This window comes from Crotalus tigris, unplaced genomic scaffold (genome assembly GCF_016545835.1).
Source record: "Crotalus tigris isolate CLP2741 ecotype Arizona unplaced genomic scaffold, ASM1654583v1 scf7180000024439.5362192, whole genome shotgun sequence".
Taxonomy (NCBI): Eukaryota; Metazoa; Chordata; class Lepidosauria; order Squamata; family Viperidae; genus Crotalus; species Crotalus tigris.
This window is the reverse complement of record NW_024100609.1, coordinates 724065-738582: the sequence shown is the minus strand read 5'-3', so window position 1 is coordinate 738582 and position 14518 is coordinate 724065. Positions and strand designations below refer to the sequence as shown.

The window sequence follows — 14518 nt, the reverse complement described above, 5'->3', positions numbered from 1 at the left end:
TATTAGGGTTCCATACAATGGTGATAAAAAAAAAGCCACCAGAGAGATTTAAATTTTATATTTTCAGTTGCACTAATTATTCTCGAGAGAATTAATTAGGGAAACATTTTCTAGCTTTTCAACAAGTTTGTACTCACATTCAAGACTGATTTAAGAATCAGTTTGAACTGTAATTACATAGATATTCTCTTCTACCCACTCAAAAAAAATCTACTCTTATTTCTATACTTATAAACTGATGATAAGAGAGTATAGGTATCTTTTTTAAAGTTTACCTATTGACACATAAAGAAAAAGCCCATAAAGAAATATTCTCATACATTTGTCTAACGTTCTTTAAAAAAAAAAAAGACAGATAAGCATTTTGTGAATAAGATTACCATATCCATGGCCAGAATTCTTTGTGAAATATTTCATTTAAGTATGCCAGGTTAATTCAGGGTGATTCCAGCACAAAGTTCCTTGAAGTATGTATGTAAATATTTTTTTAAAAAATATCCTCCATATGGTTAATTAAGTTAAGGTAACTAAAGCAGTTGGGCAGTTCTGTTTCCAAGAAAAGCTGTGAATACTTAACTATTTCTCTGCTAAGCCAAATTCTCAGTCTAAATCATCTCTCATCTGTTATACGCCTTCATCTCCTCAGTTTCAAATTCAGTTGTACCCTTACTATACCATTAGCAGTGAAATGAAATTAATTATGGTCCTAAGGGCAAAGATGAATACTATTGATCTAATCAGTTAATGAAATTGAAAACTCTGAGCGAGGAGGCCTTTGACCATTCCAGCAGTGGTTGTCAAGGGTACCTATTCTTCTGTTCTGCTGTTCTTACTTCAGACTGAAGTGTATTCTTCTGAAGATTTGGACTCTGCTCACAGAATATATTTCTATTTCCACTTGCAATCTAGGCTATTTTCATATTTATTATTCCCACTGTTAAACGTAAAGAAACAAGCAGTAATCTAGGTTAGGATCCTAAGAGTTAAATTTTTTGACTGATAGACCTTCCTCTTCCCACTAAACTAGGATTTGGAGACAGCCCTAAAAAGAACTGCACAAAGAAATCTAAGAGTTATGTCTGAACCAAAGAGCAATCCACAGAGAGGGTTATCTGAAAATGGGCTAGAGGAAGAACAAATTAAACATTTGTTAGTAAAATCTTGTTGCTTCAGTCAACTTTCTCTGAACAAGGAATATATGTCTTCCTGCTCCTAAGAATCCAATGATCAGTTTATTTTCTTCTTATAAACTGGGGGGATGACCAGGAGAGCTATTTACCATCCAGTCATTTCCGCAGAAAATACTTTTAGGGACAATTTAAATAAAGAAGATAATTCAACATTTTTATATTAGATATAAGTTTATGATGACATCAAATATATGCATGCCTGATAAAAAGTAAATTATTTTGAAATCTGTAAAGCACATAGAAAGGAAAGAGACCTACTCTTGGTCCTTTCTTTCCCTTTCTTTCATGAGCTAATGAGGAAAACCAAGAAGCTACTTTTATTAACTCATACATAATTAAGAATCATAAAGAAAAGTTGGTTAAAAGAAACAAATATTAAAAGAAGCAATTAAAATTATAGTATAATATTAGCCTGGTTACACTGTTAAAGATTTTCAATAGAACACAAAGCACTAGTCCTACTATACAGGGATTATATGCATCATGCAATTTCTGCAAAAAGATGAGAGAGAGAGGGAGGGAGGGAAGGAGAGAGGGAGGAAGGAAGGAAAGAAAGAAAGAAAGAAAGAAAGAAAGAAAGAAAGAAAGAAAGAAAGAAAGAAAGAAAATGCCAGCACATTGTAAAGGGAAAGGGTAAAAATTGCTACCACAATGCATTATAACCATCACAAGATGAGTTTTGAGTCTGATTGCTTTTTACCTTTGCCAGCATTTTGATTAAGATTGAAACTTTCATGCAAACAAGGTTATTCTAAGTTTGTGGGCATTTTCTTATTCCCTGAACAGACTGGTTTTCAAGCCTACTGTCTTCCAGCTCTATTTTCCATCAGTTTGGCCAAAAAAAAAAAAAACCCAACAAAAAACCCTGAATACAAATCTTGCTTATGTAACATCACGATACAGAGAAGGTTTGAGGGGCTTCGCAGTACTGATAATTGCTGATAATTTCATAAAAAGATCCTCTTGGTAACACTAAGCTGTGGATTCACAGGGAATGCTGCCTGCCATCTTGATTGATAGAAGACTTTTATACCTGACTTCCAGTTTGCCATTGCAGCCACCACAGCCGCTGGAAGGCAAGCTCCATCTTCCGTGTTTGATTTTGTTGTGCTGGGGGACCCTGGAATGGGTCGAAAGTCACTCTGTAGGGGCAATGAGCAAGGAGGGGATCCCGACTTGATTGCGGGAGGGTGGCAATCCTTTTGCTTGATCTGGGGCAGCCCTCCAAACCAGCGGATGCAAGACCAGCCATAGCAATATGGCTCGACACTAGGCTGCAGACAGCCAAAGTCAAGCTTACCACCAGGCACTTCTAAAGCAGCGCAGAAGAGACTGGGTGAGATCCAATCTTCTCTCTAAGATCCTAAATTTTTTTTTCTGTAAAAGCTGCCCAAAATATCTTTCTATCCCACCCTCTAAGAATAGCGGTGACTGACTACCCAGGAGGGTTTAAAGCACTAAAAGAATAACTTTAATCTAATTGGATTTATATATTTCTGAAACTTGAGGACCAAAAGTTTTCTTATTTTCACCAAAGACCTTTGTTTTTATCTATAAAAAAAGAAATAAAATTGGAAAAAGGACTATAAAAATTTTGGACTTAAAAAATCTTAAGCGGCATTGGTGACATCTTGAGGCAAAGCTTGGTATTACAACTTGTTATTGTTATTGCCTAAAGGAGACTTGGCTTGAAGCCCAGACTACAGATAAGACTCTTTTAACTTTGATAAACACCACCTGTGAGGAGTTCAGCTGTAAAGAGAACTTCTGGGTGGCATGGCTGGCCTCCTTGAACTATGAATGTAAACCTTTATTGATTTTTAGAGCTGTATGTGGGAAATTACCTTCCTACTTTTTATCTGAGGAATATTGGTCATTATTTGAGATGATGAAATACCTTGGATTATAAAATCTGACTTGACAAATGACTTTTACTATAAAGACAACCTACAAACATGTGAAATAAATGTCCCATACCCAGCTATAAAAATATTTTCATCATCTGATTTCAAGTCCTCAACTTAACGTACCATTAAGAGAAGATGGATGGAGACCAGGAAAAGTTTCTTTCCATGTTGAAAGCAATACATGAAACCATCCTTTCAGCTTGTGACAAAATAAGATGTTACAGAAAAGAACAAGATGTCAGCTTAGATATACAAACCCAAATTCGACTACAACTAAAGAACTAACAATGCAGAAGGTAACAGAAAAAGTGGAGCAATCAAATACTAAGACAGAGTACTATATTGACCAACAAGTACAGTCAATGGAATATCCTGAAAAGGGACTGACAACACTGAAAATGGAAAAGACTTTCTATATAAATCAGAAGAAATTTGTGTGAGGGGCAGGCGCACACGCATGCACAGCTTCATTTGTGTGAGCAGTGGGTGCACACACATGCTGATCGCACAAGTGGAACTGTGAGTGACGGCACCCACCACTCACCAAGTGGGGCTACGAGCACCAGCACCTGCTGCTCATTTGAGTGGAGCAGCTAACGCCGGCACCCACCACTCACATAAGTGGGGCTCTGCAGGTGCACCAGCCTGCCACTCATGTGGCCCAGTTGCAAATAGGCCACAGCCCAGTAGTGGGCCACGGCCCCCAGGTTGGGGACCCTGATCTACAGGATACGTTCCATATATTTTGCAACTTCTTTCAGTGGGGAGAAGCATGCATTGACAAAGCATTAGTGCAAAACTATGTGAAGTCCTTCAAATATGTCATACTGCAATTTCCCAAGTTGGCTTTGTGGGGTAGAAATTCACATTTGCAGATGAATTTTGGCTCTAGCACTGTAGACCATGTTGCTATAAGAGCCGTATGAAATGTGGGAGATGTATATGCTTTATGCACAAAAGGAAAGAACTGTGTCTAAGTAGTCCCATGAATAATAGGTAATTGTGAACAGTTGCTGGAATATGCCAGATTATATGTACAGGGATATAGGGAAGCATGAAAAATTGAATTAGAACGCCAAGTGCATGAATACCACTTTTGCACTGATATATCATATATCTAGATTCAAACATAATTAAATGAACAAAAAAAATAGTTTGCAAAAATTGCATGTCTATCCTTTTAAGGAAAAAATTGATATGTTCAGATAATTGTTGGACACATAGCACTCCAAATGCAACAGTTCCTACAGTTTGGAAACTAATAGAAAGATTTTAAAAATTGGATATTCTGATTGCAAAGAGATTGATGCTATATAATTAGAATTACATCCACTCTCTATCTTGTCTGGAAAGTTCTCTTGTCTTTCATTATCGGAATGAATAGGAATTCTAGTTTGGGCACTATTTAAAAATGTAGATTACTTACACTGGGCAATATGTTAATTTCTTTCTTTTTCTTCTCCTTACTGGTCTTGAATGCTAATAATATAATTGTCCAGCATAACATGAATATAGATATAGAATAGCCTGAATTTTGCCTGAATTCTTTCTTTCTTCATATTATAAAAATAAAATTAAATTAGGAAGGCATTGTAGTTTTTTTTAAATGAAATCTTTTTATCCTACAAAGCCCACATGCACTTAAAAAATATATCCTGAGAAAAATATATACTAGAGTACGACCACACATTTCTGAATTCTGATAGGAAAGAAAAGACATAGAAAACATGAAGAAGACCCTGAGCCATCACATATTCGCAGTGACTGTTGTTCTCTGATTTAATAGAGTTCAAAAAAGTCTGTTCAGACACTTAATCAAAACAGTCTTACCTTAGTCCTACCTAGTGAAATGGAATGGGAAATTTAGCTCCTTTCTAAATTGTCATAATAGCACAAGAAAAAGAATTTGAAAGGCCTACCACTCCAGGATAAGTCCTGGCAGACAGGTACATAATTGCCTAAATGGGTAATTTCAAATAATCTTCCAGTAGTTCAGCCATTCAGTTTGACTACTGAAGAGTGCCATTGCCGCTGGTCCTTTCCTTGCTCTCGCAAAGTTTCCATTAATTTTTTTTTCTTATCTTCCACTGGTGACATTTTTCAAATATGAGTAGCGAAGAAAGGACATGAACCTAGAGAGAGATAGAGAAAAGGTGAGGGAAAGATGAGAGGCAATAGATTTTATTAGACTAACTAGTTGTTTTAAAGTAGCAAAATTTCCAGCTTGGCATTTGAAGATTTTTGCAGTTGGGATGAACACTTCATCCAGATGTTCTTAAAACAACTTTAAGTTATCTCTCAGAGATTCTTTGCAATAACTGGAAATTGAGCCATGGAACTGGACTTATTTTGTTGTTGATTTGAGAGTCCTTTTGCTGCTTACCCAAATAGCTTCTTCAATCTGAACAAGTTGGTAGGGGAATCTGAGTAGGCAGAGAGTCATTGGAATATACCAACTCCTAAAATTCTTAGAGGTATTCCCACACCAACCTCAGGGTTTCTTCCTCCAAATGCATGGCAATATGTTGATGAACGTCTACCCGGAAGACTGAGAATCTTCACTGACAGTTCTTTGCAATGTTTATTTTCCTTGAAAGACTCTTAGCTCTGCTAAAGATTAACTCCCAAGTAAGGAGGCATCTGGGCTGGGCTTTCTAAATAGGCAGCAACGGTCCTCTGAATTAGATTATTTTAGAAAAAAAGAGGTAGCCTATTTCCTGAATACAGGTTTCAGGGAAATCAGAGAAACATCAGTGTGTAAACATGATGTTGACTCTCTGTATGCTAGATAGCATTGCATAGAGAGTAGTTCAAAAACTAACAGGGAAGGCGGCGGCGGGGGAGGGGGTGAACTGACATTGAAGTGTTACAGCAAAGCTTTTATTCTGTAGGATTATTTTGCACTGAGAGGAGTCTAACTCAGTCTTGGCCTAAAATTTAGGCCAAGTTAAAGCATTTCTGTTTGACAGCACTCCCATGTGGAAGCCAGATTAGAATGTTAGAATAGCTACCACATATATTACCCCCTCAGTGCTGACCAAGGTCAAGCAATCCTGGGGTTGGGAATTAAGAACATATGGTGCCACTCTGATTCAGGGACTTTCAGGCTTACATAGAGTGCCACAAATTTTGGTGGCTTCCATATGGCCACCATAATGTGTAACTTATCTGTGAGATCTGCTGAAAGTCTGGGTAAAGAGCATTCTTGTTTTCATATTTGTGTGATCCACCATTAAGCCTACATATGGGGTTGCTGTTTTAAAAATTAAACACATGCCACCAACCCCTTAAAAAGATTACATCATCTTCCCCCTATCCTCAATTTCAATTCTATATATCTCCCACATCGTCTCCCACAGCCCTCCCTTTGAATATTTCAATCTTCCATTAATTTCCAATAACTCTTTTTTGGAGCTGCCAAAGCAGGTTCAGTTTAAGCTTTAAAATGTATTGTCGTACTTCAGAAGAAGTATTCATGCAGACTGACTCTCTTTTTATCTGAGATCGCCAATGACTACATTAATTACAACAGAAACCATCTCTAAAAAGATAAAGATTTTGTAAATTAGCAACAGTGATTTTGTTATGGATTCTACTGTCAAATCAATACCTTTGAAATAGAGAGATTTCAATGAAAATTCACCCAGGGATCTATCTTACAGAATTCTCTGACTAAATAAAGCAATAATATTTTTATACCACATATTTTAGCTGCTGATTTAATATACTCTTCTGCAGTGGTTATTTGCTTTTTGTTTTAAATAGATGAGGGTTATTGGCTGAAAGTCCTCTCCAAACCACTCTTTGATTTTCAAGGCTTCTGGAAGATTTGGGTTTTATTTGCACAAATTGTGATCCATTAAGGTGACCACCTTTTTTACAATGAAAAGGAGGACACAAATAAATTGAAGAAAAATTTTATTCATTGCAACAATAATACAGACAACTTGCATGTGCAAAGTTTGCCAGCCGGGTGTTTTGGCATGCTCAGCAGCAATTCCTATTGGCTTTCAAAAGCCAATAGTGGGAGTAGCACAGCTCATGCAAAAGTTGAAAAAAAAAACCATCAAAAAAAGGTGCCGGAACGCTGTTCTGAGCGTTCTGTGAGGGGAAAAAAAGCCCTGCAGATTAGTCTTCAAATATCAAAAAGGAGGACATGAAAGAGGACACTTTTCAAGGGAGGACAGAACTTACAAAAGGAGGACTGTCCTCCCTAAAGGAGGACGGTTGGTCACTTTAGATCCATGTCTTCAGTGGACAGTACTAAAACACTGAGGATGAATATCCACTTTTTTAAAATGATGTGTTTGTGGGTTTTTTTAAGATTTTCTAGGCCAGGGGCTCAGAATTCCTGAGTCTATGCTGACTCAGGAATTCTGAGAGTTGAAGTCCATGAGTCATAAAAGAGCCAAGGTTGCCTACCCCTGTTCTAGGCCAATAGATGCTCAGTGACAATGTGTAACTCAGTCCCTGGAGTTTGATGACAGTAAAACAGGTGTTACGATAACTAGGAATGCATGAAAAAAGATGTCTCCCACAAGTGAATATGCACTTTGCACCCTACCATCTAGGAGTCACCTCATCTTTAGCTGCTTATTGTCATGGTATCCAGTTCCTTCCAAAGTCTCAAGGTTCACATTCCCCACCACCACCATTTCCCCCCCAGGGAAGTCTTAAGCCCAATGGGGTTCATTGCTGAGCAGGAATTTTGGAGCCAAAGTTAACAGTTAGCATTTAGTCCTACATAAATATTTTCTGGGAGCTAAAATTCAGCATCCAAATAAGAAGGCTGTTCTGTAATCTCACACATGGCCAGCCTTTTCATCAGTAATTAGCGATAAGATAGCAATGTATGAAGGAGAAATGGGAAACATAAATAAAAGTTTCATAAAATTTTGCTTAACTCAAGCCTAAGTTTCTCTCAGAGTTAGCTTTTTTGCGTGAATTATAGGATCTAAACTGAATCTTAAAAGCATAATATTGCTTTCTAAAATCCTAAAATGTCAAGGTTTTAAAACTGGAAAACAATAAGAGATAAATCTAGGACAAGGACAACAGCAATCAGACACAGCAGCATAGATTCAGTTAAAATCCTGGTGTTAAACATTCGGCATTAAGCCCATTTTCGTTGAAATAATGAATTAAGGCTGCAGACTCTTTTTGCTAGAGAGGCTCCTCGTTTTTAAAAGAGGTTTGGCAAGGCAAAGTTGTTTTCTCCATGCTGGGAAGCATAGCTGAGTTTCCCTGAAAATTTCTTCAGAAACAGGACAGAAAAAAAACTTGGTGGTTTTTCTTTTTTTCAAACCCACCAAATGTAAATGTCAGCAAAGTGATGGATTGCTCCATTTCTGTTCACATTACTCACATATACAGCTTACCTACTAAAACCTGATTTCAACGTTTTCTTGTTCATAAACCTAAAAATGCACTTGTATAGTAAAAAGGCTTTCCTTTTGCACTAATGGAGGGAATGCTACTGTTAAACCTCTGAGACTTTTTAAGTTAGTTATAAAATAACATCTTTAATAGCAAGACTTCGCAGGGATGAACTTCATGACTCTGTGAGACAAGGCTGAGATCTTCTAGATAAGCATGGTTTAGCTCATACGACTTCCATATATCATTCAGGAAAGCACTCTTTGTGTGTTTATTAATTACTATAGTATTAACCCCAAATCCTGCAGCATTTCACTTTTTTTTTTAGATATATGGCATTTTTAATCTGACCACAGGGAGTGCTTGTATTAAAAATACAGTCCTCCAAGACAGTGTTTTTTTAAACTTGGCAATTTTAAGTTGTGTAGACTTCAACTCCCAGAATTTCCCAGCCAGCCCAGCTGCTCAGGGAAGATGAGTTTGTCAATACCTGTTGAAGAGAAGGTGGGAAGTCACTATATTTCCTAACTTTAGTTTTCTTTTTCTTTTCCTCTCTCTTTTTGATCTTTTTCTTTAGATTTGTCTTTTACTTTATGTGAGATCCTTAATAAGTATAAATTAAAAAAAGAAGAAAAACACTGTTCTAAGATAGGAATCCCCGACCCCCGGTGCCACACTCACTATTGGACTGTGGCCCATTAGGGACTGGGCCGCGGAAGCAATGGCTGAGCACATGCACATGCAACTCCACTTGCACAAGCAGCGGGCAAAGCTCTATTTGTGCATGTGGTAGGCACATGTGCCTGCTGCTTGCACAAATGGAACTGCACACGCACGCACATGTGCCTGCCGCTCATGCATAACCATTCCCTCTCCCTCCCCCCTCTATCAGTCCACAAAGCTGGAAAGATTGGGGATTGTTGTTCTAAGAGACCTTAAGGTACTTTAAAAGGTGAGGGAGAGGGAGAATGAGAAAGAGAGGGAGAGCGAACTTAAGGTACCCATTTGTAAAAGCTCAGCCTGGATACTTCCATTTTTTGTCCCTAACAAAATTTCCACCAGATTAGTGGAAGACTGGTATTTTTTTGAGAGGCAAGGGCTTCCCTTGTCCAGTCACAATAGAGGAGCAACAGCCTTATTGCCTTGCTGAATGGTATGCCGTTTTGTTTTCTTTGTCTGCGTACATCATTACTCTTGACTCTTTCCCCAAGCCAAGTACTGTGGAAATGAGCAGGATTCTAACCCAGAACAGAGGGGGGAAAATGAGCAGTAATGCTTTTTAAAATAGTTTCCTCAGAATTTGGTGTTCTTTCCCGTGTCTATCCTTTATGTGATCCTGTGTATTTTCTATTTTTTACTTATTTATTTATTAAATTTATTTGCCACCCATCTCGTTTTGGAGCGACTCTGGGCGGCTTGACTGTTAACTTATATTAATGCAAATACTAATACAGGTGAATTCCTTTTAATTCATTACCAAGTAGAGCAAGGTATGTGTGTATATGTATGTACCTATATATACACAGTACCTATATGTACACAAACCAAAAGAAAAAAATAACAGAAAACTGTGAGAAAAGAAAAAGGGAAAGAAAACCAAAGTTTAAAATCATGACTTCTTACCTTCTTTTCAGATAATTACATTTTTATTGTCTCTCTTCCCTCTTTAGTCTTTTTATACCTTCACTTGGGCATCATCTTTCTTCGTTTTCCAATCCATGAATCTTGTTCTTCTTCTTTCAGCAAAAAAAACCATATAAGGCTTCTAGTCTTTCAAAAAAAACCACCTTTTTGTTATTTGTTCTTTGACCAAACTGTTGCTTCTCATTATAGAAGAACAACTGGGCTGAAAGGCTTAGAAAGCCATATTATTCTGGTAGGGAGTTAGCCAGTAGTCCCTCATTTCACTGGTATGATGTTTGATTGTCTATGGCGTGATTCATGGTTTAAGTTCTGCAGACCGTATGTTTATTGCATGTTTGCAACTAGAGAAAAGGGTGATGGGTATTCCAATCTATTCTATTGGGGTGAATGGCACTGGCCTGAATGTTCTGAAAAGCAATTATACTGGAAGAAAAAGTGTGAGAAGAAGGAGCAAACAGTTGGTGGGGGGAGGGGAACCCTCTGAAATATAATAAATATTGGTGATGTTTATTTGCTTTGTAAGCACTCTAACGATACGTCATTATACCAGCCAAACATGAAAGAGTGTCTCAATCTATTTTCAGTTTTCCCACAGAGACTGTCTTAGAAGGATAGAAAAAATAGGCTTCAGCAAGTAATTCTCAGATTATATGTGTAATCACATCCTTTTGTAAAAGTTCAAAAGTCGATTTAGAGGATTTCAAAATGCCTATTCATGGTACAATACTTTCCTTAGGTCCTTTTTAGGGAAATTATTAGAGGGGATCTTATGATGAAGCACTGTTGTTGATCTCAAGTCAAGCTATGGCTCTCTCAGCCAACCAGCGCAATCACTAAATCATGTGTCCATAGTTTGTTTAGCATTAAGCAAGTTGTCAGGGTGCAGATTATGCTTACCTAGAACTAATCAGAAAGGTAGACATGATTTTTTTCAGGTTTGTTTATTGCCACGTTCTCTGGCAATCCCTAGTAGACATGGCCTTAGCTCATACTCCAAATTTATTCTGCATAAACTGCAGTCAGATGATTGCCAGCCATGTCATTCGGGGGAGGAAACCATCAGTTACAAGCTGGTATTCACATTAATCAAGACATAAGGTTCAGCATAGTTCTTTCTAACCTGGATACCTGTAAATATCTGTGAGGAAGTAAGAAGGACAGAGACATCCTCTATACCAGAGGTCTTCAAACTTAGCCCTTTTATGACTTGTGGATTTCAACTCCCAGAATTCCTCAGCCAGGCATGCTGGCTGAGGAATTCTGGGAGTTGAAGTCCACAAGTCATAAAAGGGCCAAGTTTGAAGACCCCTGCTCTACAAAATGTCATCACATTGCACATGATATTATTGTGGACATGCACGGGATGAGAGAGACCCTCCATACAGGTGGGCTTTTCCAAATCCTCACATTGATGATTTATACCTTCATTCCGGGCTTTTTTTCTCATAGAACACCCAGAACGGAGTTCCAGCACCTTTTTTGGATGGAACCTTGTAGGATAGGCAAGGCGGGTTGTATGACGTGTGTAAGTTCCGGCACCTTTTTTTTTTTTTTTTTTAGAAAAAAAGCACTGCCTGAACTTCCTCCACCATTGAGGCAGAAAAAAATAAGCCCTTATTTCCCCCAACTCCTATCCACTGCATGGATTGCCTATAGCATCCACTGCCCAGGATTAGAATGGTGGAGCTGGTGGAAGATGATAGTAAGTAAAGCATGCAGTGAGTAGGGGCCTGAAGGCAGGGTGTGCAGCAAGAATTTGTCAGTAGAGCTATTTCTCAGAACTTCAGTTATTCTGCCTTCCTAGAAGATCTGAGAGGGAAGGGCAAGACAATTAGAAAACATATGAACTCTGCCCTTTCTAACACCTGCAGATTAATAAAGGGGAGAGTAAACATGACTCCAAACCCTTGTATTCTTCCCTCTTGATCCCCCATAGTGTACCAGAGGATAACATGGAGGCAATATAGTTAGTCATCAACTTACAACAGTTCATTTAGGGTCCATTCGAAATTACAACAGCACTGAAAAAAGTGACTTATGACCATTTTTTACATTTACAACCAGTACAGCATCCCCATGGTGATGGGATCAAAATTCAGATGGTTGGACTTCCGGTTCCAGATCATGGCGCCTCTAGTCGCACAAAGAGACTTGTCTCCTCATCAGCTAGTTTCCCTCCACCGGTAGACCCTTATGCGGGTCGAAAGTCGCCCTGGAGGGTGCGACTTCCATCAAAGAGGCTTTGCTAGGCTGTGGAGGAGCGGCGGCTCCTCCAGCTGTCCGGGCCAACTCTGAGGGCCGACGGAGAAGAAAGACCAGCCAGTAAAATGGCCGTTCACCTAGCCACTAGAAACCGCAAGTCAAGGTACATCTAAGCTTGAAAACCCACCATGGTGTATCCGGGTGAGACTTTTTTCTTTGCTCTTCTTTTTATTCTACTTTGTTTTCTTTCTTTCTTTCTTTCTTTCTTTCTTTCTTTCTTTTTGCCTGTAAGAGCCCTGTTGGTATTATTTCCCTGGCTTGGAGAAGCAGCTTCTACTTGTTTGGGAAGAAAGGCATTGAACAAAAGAATAAAACAAAATTTTAAAGACTACATCTTTTTTATACATGTTTTGGGGTACTGAAAAAAAATATTTTCTTAAGAGCTGTATTATCAGTTTTTGCTGTTGTTCTTTTGTTGTTGTTGTTGTTGTTGAGAGGTACTATTATTTTATATTGGAAGAGTATTTCTTTTTCCACTTTTTCCTTAAAAAAATAGAAAGGGGAAAAAATAATTCTTGAAAAAGATTTTTTAGCTTACTGAGGACATCTACTGGCCAAAAGCTAATATTGTAATTCTTGACTATTTGGAGATGAGATGTTTGGCCTTCAAACTGGTTTTTTGAGAGAAAGATAACCTGATTCAGCTGAATAACTTTTAAAATGGAGCCGTATTCACACTTAAATTGTAAACTTATTCTGGAAAAGATTTATGAGGCTAAAGAAGAAATATGTGCTACAATGAAAGAGTTTACTACAGAATTAAGATACAGAATCTCTCCTTTAAACTTCAAAATTGACTCTCAGACTACTTCTGATTATTCTATAAAACAGACTACACAAGAAGAGGACTTAACTGAGAATAAAGAGAAATTGACTTTGTCTGATAAGCAATTTACTTATGGTTTTGAGGACCAGGAAAAGCAAAGACTGAGATTTGAAATATCAAAGTGACAAAATTTTATGGTTAAGAGAATCAGAGGGCCAATGCAAAGGCCAAGATGGTTTACATGGATCCAAATGATACTGCAAGCAACAAAGAGTTGCTTGCAGTATGGAAGGGAAGCCCTGTTATGGAAACCTATCTGGCAGAAGAAGAAGCCCAGAATAAGACTGAAAAGAAGTGAAATTTAAAATTTTATGTAATGAATTAAAGGCAATTTAAAATTATGGACTGATTTAAGGACTAAGATTATGAGCAAGATGTAAGAGAAATGGGCGATTAATGGAAAATATATATTAAATTGACTAAGAATGTACTTTTTAAATTGATGGGTTTATCGATATGAAAATTATTATGTTTAATAAGTTGATTTGTTTGTTTGATGTCCAATGGATTGAAATGATTTAAGGTTTGATATTATCTTCTCAGCTTAAAAAGTAATAGAAAAGGGGGTGATTGATGGAATATATATATTAAATTGATTAAGAATGTGTTTTTTTGTTTTTTGTTTTTTTAGAATGATAGGTTTATTTGTAAGAAAATTATCTAATAAGATGATTTGTTTGTTTGATAATATGGATGTTATTAGTTATTAAAATTAACTGGATGAAATTTGAATTCTGTCAAATGGATTAAAATGATTTAAGGTTGGACTTTATTTTGTCAGTTTAAAGAGATTGATTGATTGATGGATTAGATACGTACAGGATGGATTAATATTTTATTTTAAATAAGGGATATTAGTGGAAGAAGAAATAAATAAGATCTATGATAACATTAAGGAATTAGAATATATTTGGAAGGGATACCCGAACTGATAATGCTTGTACTTATAGTTATTTTGACTATGGTAGTGTAAATTTATAAAGCTTTAAAAACAGGTTTAGGTTTAATTTAAGGGAAAAAGAGAGGGAATATTTGATGTATTGATTGAATTATGTATATATGTTTTGTCTGCGGATGTTTGACCACCCTAACACCACGGTGTGTCTTGAGTACTTTGTTTTAAAAATCAAAAAACCAATAAAACTTGTCTTTAAAAAAAAATCAGATGGTTGGCAACTGACTCATATTTATGACGGTTGCAATGTCCCTGGCTCATGCGATCACCTTTTGCAACCTTCTGACCAGCAAAGTCAACGGGGAAGTCAGATTCACTTCAGAACTGTGTTACTAACTTAACAACTGCAGCGATTCAC

At 37.3% G+C, this 14518-nt stretch overlaps 1 long non-coding RNA gene across 5 annotated transcripts in view; it reads right to left on the bottom strand.

The window, feature by feature from the left end:
* The window catches only part of LOC120302874, a 92623-nt gene that overhangs the window by 38972 nt on the left and 39133 nt on the right, over positions 1-14518 (bottom strand). For 4 of the 5 annotated variants that reach the window (XR_005555254.1, XR_005555255.1, XR_005555252.1 and 1 more), the window contains one exon: positions 3221-5229. This is a non-coding gene — a long non-coding RNA (uncharacterized LOC120302874). The remainder of the gene's footprint in view (positions 1-3220; positions 5230-14518) is intronic. The other variant, XR_005555253.1, reaches the window with a different exon arrangement.